Raw genomic sequence first — 11,321 nt, forward strand, 5'->3', positions numbered from 1 at the left:
GATTACCCCAAACCTTTACAGTGTAGCGCACTCGTTAATAGCGAGCGCCATTCTACTCTGCTTCGATGTGTACAATTTTAAAGAAATACCTTTATGGGTAGATATTTCCCTTTATTAGCTACAGACCCAATAAACGAATGATGTCAACTTTCTTTCGGAGGCCCCCGGGCCCCTCTTGCGCAGGTACACATTCAGGCTCCGGGTAGTGCACCATCTGCCCGTGGATCCCTTCGTCTGTGTTTGTGATTCCACAACGCCTTGACTCACCGATTTCCTTCCTCTTTGATTTTTTTCTCCCTTCTGGCTGGCTGACCCCCTCCTCAGTTCCTGTTGTGGAAAAAGCAGAGTTTCCAAGCTCTGTCATGGTAACGTTATCATGAATTTAAGACCAGCCCCACCGGCTGTCCATACCCAGCCTGGCGCCTTGCGTCGTCCTGAGACCTCGTGCTCCCACTAACCGCCGCAGTCACAAGGTGTGACCGTTCTGATCAGCCCCCGTTGCCCCAGGTCTCACATCTTGGTTCCCTTGGGTAAGGGTATTGTCCTACGGAGCAGAATGGCAGATTTTTATATCACTGAGGATGGTTCTTGACGAACGCAGCCAGTGTTTGGGGCAGCCTGGTCGGCCATGCGCTCCTGTTTCTGTTCCTCCACATTCACCCCACCAGAGCCGGCTGGGTTAGCGAGCGCCTCACTCCTGCTTGTCTCTTAGCCCGTTCTTCCCTGTCTCTGACAGCCTCCAGCTCCCTTACTGCGCCAGTTCTCAGAACCACTTCTTCACTTGTTTACTTCTACAGCGACGCCCTGTCTCGACCTGGGCCCTTGAGGCTGCCACACAGATCTTTTACGATGACAGTGTCTACATAACTCCTCTCTTCTCTCTTCATCCGTTTTCTCCTTTAAATCCATTTCCTGACAGGCAATGGGGTGTAAAGACTGCATACAAGGCTGTTGTTGGTAATAAAGGAGCATTAGTCTCTCCTTACCTGAAGCATTTATGACTCCAGACCCTGCTTCTGGATCACTGTTTTGAGCTGTATGTATTTCTTTTTTTTTTTTTTTTAAATTTTATTTATTTATTTATTTGTGTGTGTGCGTGTGTGTCCAGCTCAGCCCACCAGGGGGCGGGGCTGGCTGGCATGTGGTGCTGGGGGATTGAACCGCGGTCCATGTGCTTTGCTAAGCTTGTTCCAAGTAGGTGCTTTAGACCACTGAGCCATCTCACCAGCCCCTGAGCTGTATGTATTTCTAGTTCACTTTGACCAGCTCTCTGATGGTTCTGATCCTTTCTCTGAAAGTAGGCAGCAACTTCCTTCACTGGAACACGTTATCATGAATTTAAGACCAGCCCCACCGGCTGTCCGTACCCAGGCTGTAGCAGCTGGGTGACTTGGACAATCTGCCCTATTTTCTGTGCCTGCATAGCCTCCACCTGGGCGCTGGCCTTGTCCCTAACCCCGGCACTCATTGAATGTTGTGGCTTTGGTTTCCATGTCATTGTCAGCTCCTCCAGGCAACCTTTCTGTACATTGCATGCTTGCTCCCAACTATCTTTGGTGGCTCTAGTTGTGCTTAGGATGCCACAAAGGCCATCAGCTGCGCAGTGTCTGTTGTACCCACTCATCTGAACATTAAGAAGGAGCAGGGACAGTGACTTTTCCACCACTGTATTGCTGGAGTTGGAAGAAGATAATAAATATGCATCGGAAGAATCAGTGATCATATGCAATGATCTATAGGTTTGGCCTTCTAGTCCTCAGTCGTACACCATCTTTTACGTGAGGGGGTCAAGGGGCTGCATCTAGGGCCTGGGGACAGGTGGCAGAGTTGCACCTTCTGACAGCTGGAGGGCAGTGTCCAGCAGACCACTGCGTTGTGAGTGTGCCCGGGGAGAGCCTGACTCCCGACCACACCAGAGAGGCAAGCGGAGGAGGAGACGTGGTGGCTGTACCTGAAGCCCACGCTAGTGCTGTAGATCAGCAGTTGGCAACTGTATGGCAAATGGTGCTTGAAATCAGAGTTAGGCAGAGTTCTTAGGCTTGGCTCCGAAAGCACAACCCAGAAAAGAAGAACATTGGAACACTGGACTCTATCAAAATTAAAAGTTTAGGACTGATGATGCAGTTTGGGTGAGGTATTTGGGGCTGGAATAGGGTGTGTAGGGCTTGGGTTCAATCCCCATCCCTCAAAAAAAAATCTTTTTAAAATTTCTATTTTTTAGGGCAGAAGATGGAGCTGATGAAAACCAAGCTACAGCTGGGAGAAGGAGTTGGCGAGGCCACCGCGGGCTGAAGGCCGATGTCTGGATTATATGGAGAAGTCTCAAAATCCCCGTGGCGAGACACACATGTTAGATTCGGGCCAAGGACCTACACAGACATTTCCCTGAGGGAGAGGCACAGAGGCGACAAGACCACGAAGAAAGGTGTTCAGCGTCACTATTTGATAGCTTAAAATATAGTGGTGACAGCAAAGATGAGGAGGTGGAGAGAGGGAACCACTTGCCCAGTGCTGATGGGGATGTGAAATGGTGCGGCCTCTTTTGAAGACGCTTGGGTAGTTTTTTACAAAACGAAACATGTGCTTCCCATATGGCCCCCAAGCAATTGCATTCTTGGGCTTTTTTCCCAGGAAAATGAAACTTATGTTCACAAAAAACTTTGCATGAATGTTTAAAGCAGAATTTAACCATAATAGTTCCAAGCTGGAAACAACACGGATGTCTCTGACAGTGTGTATGGTTAAATACACTGTGATAATGTTCACAGTGCGGAATACTACTTGGTGATGAAAAGGCACAAATTGTCCACTCGTACAACACCTTGAACAGATCTCCAAGAAATGGTTCTGAGGGGAAAAAAAGCTGGTCCTAGAAGGTGCATACACTTCATGATCCCATTGATATAATTAAATGACAAAGCCATAGAGATGCAAAATTACAGAGTTAAATTAGTCTTCTAGATTAATGATTGCCAGAAGTTAGGGGTGAGGCAGAAGGTGACTATAAAAGGGATCCTTGTGAAAGAGTGTTCTGTGTCTTGTTTTCGGAGACAGGGGCCTTGCTATGGAGTGCAGGCTGGCCTGGAACTAATGAAGATCCTCCTGCCTCAGCCTCCCAAGTGCTGGGACTACAGGTGTGCGCCACCTCTGTGTTTTTTTCTGTGGTACTGGGGACATGAACCTACCTGAGATAAAATTGCAGAGAATTAAATATCCATGAGCAAATGAGTGCTAATGACGCTGGTGAAGTGCGTGTAGACTGTGGGTTGTAGTAGTATGGGTTTTGGGGCTCGGACCCTGTTCTGTTGCTGGGCAGATGCTGCTGCTCTATGGGGTGGTGCACAGCAGAGGCCAATGCGGTCTGCTGCGTCACACCAGTGTGGGTGGACCCCTAGTCACTTCAGAAAGTTGAAAAGAAGCTAAGTCAATAATGAAAAGTAAAATTCTCTTAACTTTCTAATCATCTGAACAAAATTCTTTTCTAAATATATTTAGTACAGGGTCTACAGGGACTCACTAAACAGAGCAGATTCATAGTGATCCTCTTGTTTTCAGCCTCCCAAGCACTGGGATTACAGGTACGTGATACCATGCCCAGTCTCAATTGCTGTCTCAGTGCATCCCATGGGCAGGGCCAGCATGGCTTGTGGTGCTGGGGATTGAATCCCGGTCCCTTTGCTCTGCCTAAGAAGGCGCTTTAGTCTACTGAGCTATCTGGGCCCTGCACTTGCCAGGCAAACGCTTATTCTACTGAGCTCTCTCCCCATCCCCACAAAATTCTTTCTTTCTTTCTTTCTTTCTTTATTTATTTATTGGCGGAACCAGGGATTGAACTCAGGCCCTTGCGCTTGCCAGGGAAGCGCTTATTCCACTGAGCCATCTCCTCGGCCCCAAAATTCTTTATTTTGATAAAGGGTATTAACCAAAACCAAAACCAAAACCAAAACCAAACCAAACTAAACCCTGAAGTATAGTGGTGGCACTTGCCTGCAACTCCAGCACTCTGGGAGGCTGAGGCAGGAGGATTGCAGGTTCAAGCTCAGCATGGATAATTTTAGGAATTTAATAAGACCCTGCCTCAAAATTTGAAAAAAAAAAAAAAAAAAAAAAAGGACTGAGGAGGTAGCTCCATGTCACATTTGATCCCCAGTACAATAAAGCAAAGCAAAATCAAAACCAAGAAACCCCTGCAGTACTATTCATAGTTTCTTTTCTTTTCTTTTTTTTTTTTTTGTATTTTAGGGAAGGGTCTACAGGGTGTTCACAGTCTCACTACTAGATTGAACTCGTAGTGATCTGCCTATCTACAGCCTCATAAGGCTGGGATTACCAGTGCACACCACCATGCAGTCTCAATTGCCATCTTAGCGCGCCCCAGGGGCGGGGCCGGCATGGCAGGCCCAGAACCCCCGGCCCCTGCACCTGCTTGCAGGTGCTTTAATCCGCTGAGCTATTTGACCAGTCCTTATTCATAGTTTCTGACATAATACTGAATGCATCTCCTTTAAAATCAGAATGAAAAGAAAGATAGTCAGCAAGGTAGTTCTGTTCAACACTGGGCCGAGGGCCTCCCAAACCCTACAAAACAGGTCAATGCTAGGAAACTTGCAGGAGTCAAAAAGGAAGAAATAACTTGTCTTTCTGATGATGTGATATTGTCGATACTGAAAAGTTCAGAATCTTTAGCCAAGTATTTTGGATTGCAGAATTTAATGAGTTGTTTCCGGAAAAATTTCTTTTTTTTTCTTTTCCACCTGCCAACCTGATTGATAATTTTACACTTTGTAAGCTGATTCAGAAAAGCATTACTGGTTACACAGCAACCTTAGGAAAAAGAAACCCAAAGCAGGAAATTAAACAAGGAATCATTGTTTAGCCCTCTGAAGTCCCTTCGGGTCACCGCCGAAAATTTCATCCGCTTTTCCAGTGCCCCTCAGTCAGTATGGACCAGCAGTCAAAGCACGAAATCGCTTCCCATTTAATTTATAATTTAAAATGTTTAATTAAAACTGTGATGACATTCACGATGATTGAGGAACTACCTCGCATACTGCATGAACTGCCTCACAGGTCACGTATTTGCATCCTACTGATGCGCCCGAGCGCTTGATCTCCATTCATGACATCGCATCCCTCGGGAGACCTAGCCTGAATTTCAAACACGTCTTTGGAACGTGGCCCATTTGTAGGCCAGAGACCTTGCTGGGGGTGAGGGACTGAGGAGTCTCAGATGCAGGGGCTCCTGGTGCGCCCCTGTTTCGCTGACTTCATGCCTTGTACATGCAGAGGACCCACCTTCCCAGTGCTTCACTTTCCAAACTGCTGAAGTAACATGGAACAAATGACCCCCGCGGCCTGTTGAGGAGCCCATCCCTCGCCCTCCACCACAGCTGTCCACGGCCTGCCTGACCCCTGTCCCTTGTGATGTGCTCTTGCTTGGAAACAGTCAGGGGACTCAAAGTGAGCTCATCCTGGGCGCCCTGGATTCACCCCCAGGGGATGCCGGGCAAGGACATGGCAGGCCGTGGACTGATGGAGCCACGAGTGGGGGGCGCCACGAGTCCCCCAAAGCTGGAGAGGCCGGAAGGAGCCTTCCCGAGGCTTCTTTGGCAGAGGACCCGTCCACAGCGTGGATCTCTGGTCCTCGGAAGGTGAGCGGATAAACTTGCGTGGGTTTCGTCGCCATGCGTGGGAGTTGTGTCTGCGGAGGTAGAAAATGCAGGCCAGGTACAGGGCGAGCGCTACCTGCAGCCGGAGCTGCCTCCCGCCGCAGCCCTAGGCCTCGATTTCCTCGCCAGCGCCTGCTTAGGCGAACCCGGGCCAGGCAGGGACAGGGACCACACTGATCTCTCACGAGTCCTCGCAGGAAACCCGCGCTCCACTCCACCTGCGGTGACCGGGGGTTTGGCGGATGCCTCGCTTGCCCCAGGACAGCTGAACCAGGCGCTCACGGAGCGCTGTCCGAGCGGGCACTGCCCACCAGTCCTCGAGCATCAGAAGCATCAGATGACACCCACGTGAGCTGGTCAGATGTCATGGCCGGTGAGGCCGGTGAGCGCTGTGGACAGAAAAGGAACACACGAGGGACAACGCGGACGCGCAGGGAGCTGCGGCGTGGAATAGTTTGGCTAGGGAAGGTCTCACCGGGAAGCAAAGCCCAAGTGCTGAGAAGGCCATGTTGTCTGGGGCGCGTATGTGTCCCGGGCTCCTCTCTGTGTGTCCTCCGAGTGTCCCGGCCTCCTCTCTTTTACATACCAAGAGTTTGGAGCTCCCGGAGGGGAAGTGGGCGCGAGTCATGAGACCTCCGTGGGATGCCCACGTGCGCGGGGAGTTTTCAAGCGATCCTCTCTAGTCAACGCAGTCGACGTGACTAGCAAATATTAACATTATGGCTGTTTCGTAATGTCTTTATATATAATTCCGTATCATTGATAAAATCGTACATGTTTATAAGTTTACAACAGGATGATTCGACTTATATCTATATTTGTATCTATACTGTGAAGTGATAACACGATCAAATTAATGAACATATCTACTGTCCTTGCGTAGTTACTAAATATATATATAATCATGGTGCTGGGATCGAACCCAGGGCTTCGTACATGCTAGTTAGGCAAGAGCTGCCATGAAACTACATCCTCAGCTGTATATATTAAAATAGATTATAAATGTAAATGAAGAGGTGAAGCCACCTGCTGGGATGGTTTGTGTGTAGGTGTCCCCCCAAAGCCTCTTGCAGTCATGGGGCGGACTTCTAGAGTTTGTGACTAACTCATGATCCACCGGGATTATGGGTGTGAGTGCTGCTGGGATTAGGGGTGTAAGCGCCACCCCCAGCCTGGGGCGGACAGCCTGGATGCAACATAAGTGAGACAGACTTGCTCTCTGCGGCCACTACCCCTGCCTTTTTGCTCTTGTTGTTTTCTGCCACCATGAACTGCTGCCCTCTTCCATGTGCTGCTCTGTCTTGAAGCCAGCAGAGTACAGACTAAAGTCTGTACCAGCTGTGAGCCAGATAAACCTTTTCCTCCTTCATTTTGGGTGTCAGGTATTTTGTCCCAGCAACAAGAGTAAAGTAGGACACCTTCTCAGCCACGCAGCTGGCCAGGGCAGAGCCAGGCTCCAGACGCAGGACGCCACACACGGGCAGTTTCGCCGCCACTAATCCATGCCTGCTGGCACCACCTCATGCACAAGCTTGACCCGAGCGTGAGGCCCTGGGAGCCAGAGGTGGCCAGGCTGTAGAATCTGTGAGAGAGGTCAGCTGAGGATGGGGAAACACCACAATGCTCCCTCTGTCCTGTTGCAGGAGGCTGAAACTTAAGCTCAGCTGGAAGCACATAGAAAATCTGTCTCCTTTGCCCTTATATCCTCCTGGGGTCCGCTAACTTTTATTGATCCCTAGGAGAGGGATCTAAGTAGCTGAAGGTTACATTTTTATCATTGTATTCTGTAAGGAACTAGACGCTGTCACAAGCGTGCTTTTTTTTTTTTTTTTTTACTACAATGGAAGCTAGCATTTGATTTGAACATATTTTAAAAACTGTTCCTGTAGATATTCTTCTTTGGTTCAGCATTTGTCTGTCTAAAACTGTGGGATTCCGCCATCTAGTGTCTTCATGCTGCAATTATTTTTCCTTCATAATTTTATATTGGGAGCCCGTATGAGCGTACCTTATTTAAAAACGGAGAAAGTTATCAATCAGACAGCTGGGCGTGGTGGCACATGCCTGTAATCCCATGACTCAGGAGGCTGGGGCAGGAGGACAAGTGTGAATTCGAGACCAGCCTGGGCTACGAAGTGAGCTCAAGGCTAGCCTGAGCTGCATAGGGAGACCCCCGTCTTTAAAAAAAAGTTATCAGAGTTGAACAAATATAGCAGACGTTTCTCATTCAAAATATAACTTTGAACAGGAATTCTACAGGCACAGGGAACTTGGCTGTAGGAGAAAACAAACTTTCAGGAAAAATTTCCAGATTTTCTTTACCTTTAGCGTTACAATTGTCCTACCTTTTCTGAAAACATGCAATTAACTTCAAGACCAAAAGGAATAGAGACAGAGTTAGCAGATTTCAACCCCAGAGAGACCCAGTTACACAACCCTTAGTTTTAAATGCCTTCTGTGGCTAACGTACAGCTAGGATTTCTCAGGATGTGTATGTCTAGAGCTAAAGTGGCGTGTCCTTAACAGCAGGGGCAGTGTTTCTGTGATGATGGTTCATGTCCACACGCCCCCAAGAGCCTCGTGCGCTCATAGGCGGGCCTTTGGGGAGGCGATGGGGCTATGAGGGTTTACAGCTGACAGAAGGGGCGGGTCCCTGGGGGCGTGGCTTGGAAAGACTCCACCCCTGCTTCCTGTGCCCCATGCGGGGAGCACCCTCCTCCACCAGGCCCCTCTGCCCTGCCCTTTGCCTTGGTGCAGCTGACCATGGACTGAAACACGAGCCGGAATAAGCCTCTCCTTCCTTATGTAGTGGATCTTGGGTGTTGTGCCTTGGAGAAGAGAAGTAACTGAGACACGTGTACACCTCCCTCCACGATTGTGGGACCTTTCACTGCGCCTCTAGCCCCTCCTCCTCCACCCCGACGCGGAATTGAGCATTCCCCGGAAGTCTGATCTCTTGTGTGCCTGCAAGCTCAGGCCTCTGAGGGGAGCAGGGGGCTCCAGAGCGGGACTACCCGGATTCGACTGAGCAAGTTGCTGAGTTCTCTGTGCCCCGGTTTCCTCGTTTGTTGGAGAGCGGCTGAGAGGGTAAGACAAGCTGCCTATGCAAAGCGCCCTGCCCGGCGGTGCCTGGCGCATGCGCGCGTCCGCTCTGCGAACTCTGTCCCCAGCTGGTGCTTGCCGCTTCCTTCCCTGTGACTCTGGTCACCGTAGCGGTGAGGCCCTGGCAGTGTCTGGAGATGACAGACCATGGGTGCTGTCGCTGGGTACGTGGTGCGCAGATGCTGCCGCAACCAGGATGCTGCCTGGGTCCTGGAGGCTGCACAGAAGGTCTTGCGTGGGCCAGAGCTGCTTCTGGCTCGTAACCTCCACCTCCTGAAGCACGCTGGCTTCCTGTCCTCAGGAATGACACACTGCTGACAACCGCCGTAACCCAAAGCATTGAGAGTGGCCCAGCAGGCGCTCAGGAACACAGGCTCTGATGGCATTTTGCTTGGTGTAAATCCAGCTGTTTATCATCTGTGTATCTTGGGCAACTTATTCTGTAAAATGGAAATTAAAAACTCGCTGTTTTCCTTAGGGAGAGGTTCAGCAGCTTGCGCAGCATACTCCGAGTTCATGTTTATTTTTATTTTAATAATTTTATTGAGAAAGAAGTAGCAATGAGATAGTTTCAAAACAGGTTAGTAGAATAGTTACAATAACTAATACATTGCCTTTTGTTGTGTTTGTAGCAGTTATTCCTAGTACAAGATGCAGACATGATATCTTGTCTAAACACTATTAGTATAAATCTTTCTTATTGGATTAAGAAAAAGTAGCTGTGTTTTCACTACAAAATGGTCCATTTATATCTCATTTTTTTGTTTACTTTTGTCATAGATGTGTATTCCATTGCCATTCATATATTGTAGGTGCTTGAATTCAGCAGAGTAATCCAATATAGTCCAGTAGTCCATAATAGTAGTGGATTATCTGCAAGACTGGCAGTGTCAGAAGTTGTTGACTTGAGCCTTTTACAGCTCAGCATATTAATATGGCTTTACTTTTTATATCTCATTTTTATGCTTTTGTACTGGGTGGTTAAGACCAAGATAAATCAAGACTTATATAACAAAAAATGTAACTTTTGTATCTGACAAGGTCATTCAAATCCCCTCAGGACTTACCCTGAAACCCTGTACAGCAGTTTGCAGATCTTTTATCAGTGTCAGCCATGTGGATAACTCACGGCCATTGGTTGGCCAGTGTGCTCTCTGAGAAAGCCTGAGAGAATGTTTTCTCTCCATGTGACTCTCCTTAGGCATACTCTACGTCATTAATCACTTTCCTCTGTGGCCCTATAATTGCCTTGATCAGAACATTTGGGACACCGCTGAGTTACAGGATGTTACAGTCCAGGTTCTCCTATGTCCTGAGTCCTCTCTGACCTTGACAGGCTAGGGTCAAAATGTTGGCTGTCCTTGCAGCCCTTCTTTTTCTCCAATTTTTGGTCTGCAAACTTAAGTTGATAACCCTCCAGAAGAGAAGCTTAATGATATTATTACCCTATAACATAGGCAGTTGAGCTTAACCTCACTATCTGTCTGAATATCAAACAACTTAGACATAACATGAAGCAGGTATTTTCCATCAAGTATTGATATGTTAAACTTTAAATCCCTACAGGATATGAAGAAAGAAAAGAAAAAAATTAAAAAATAGAGAAAATATTTTAAAAAATAGGAATAAACAATTACACATTTTTACAGAGAAATTTAGAAATCTAACCATATACAGCATTGTAGCAGGACAGTCCTATGACTTTTTTTTGGTCTCTTGTTTTCGTTTATAACCCCCCTTTTTCAAAAAAAACAAACATTTGCGAGACAGTGTGGAGTAATTGGTATGACATGACAAGCATTATGTATTTAGAAGACCAGAGTGAAGCATTCCAAGCATGACCCTAGTAATACACGTTGCTCTCTTCAGTGCAGTTGCTTAGTTCACAGGTGTCAGCATATCTAGTTAGGGTGAGAATCCTACCAATTAACTGCTGGTTTCAAAAACCTGCTCAAGAGTCTCAGGATCATTGCCTTAACCATCTTGTGCATATAAATGTATGGCTTTGCCTCTGTCATGTTTCCTGGCTTTTCTCCTTGCCCTTCTTCGTTATTTAATCCTTAAGTTCTCATTTTCCTTTTACTTTGTTATACCTTTCTATTTTTATTTCTTCTTTTGAGTTCTTACACTAGGGAGACTATATATTTACACATGTGGGTCTGGTTTATTTCACTTATATCTTCAAGTGGCATCCACTTGACTATAAAGCCTTCAAGTTTATCATTCTTTATAGCTGAGTAATACTCCATTGTATAAAAACACCACATCTTTTTCATCCATTCCTCAGGTAATGGACATCTTGGTTGTTTCCAAGATTTGGCTATCACAAATTGTGCTGCTGTAAACATAGGTGCGCATATATCACTATGATATGACATTTTCAGTTCCTCCGGGAAAATTCCCAGTAGGGGGATAGTTGGTTTGAATGGGATTTCCAGTTCTAGTTTTTTAAGGAGTCTCCACACTGATTTTCTTTCTTTTTTTTTTTTTCAGCGTCTTGTATCCATACTGATTTTCATAACGGTTGCACCAGTTACATTCCCACCAGCA

The sequence above is a fragment of the Octodon degus genome, unplaced genomic scaffold (assembly GCF_000260255.1).
Source record: "Octodon degus isolate 3935 unplaced genomic scaffold, OctDeg1.0 scaffold00027, whole genome shotgun sequence".
NCBI classification, from domain to species: Eukaryota; Metazoa; Chordata; class Mammalia; order Rodentia; family Octodontidae; genus Octodon; species Octodon degus.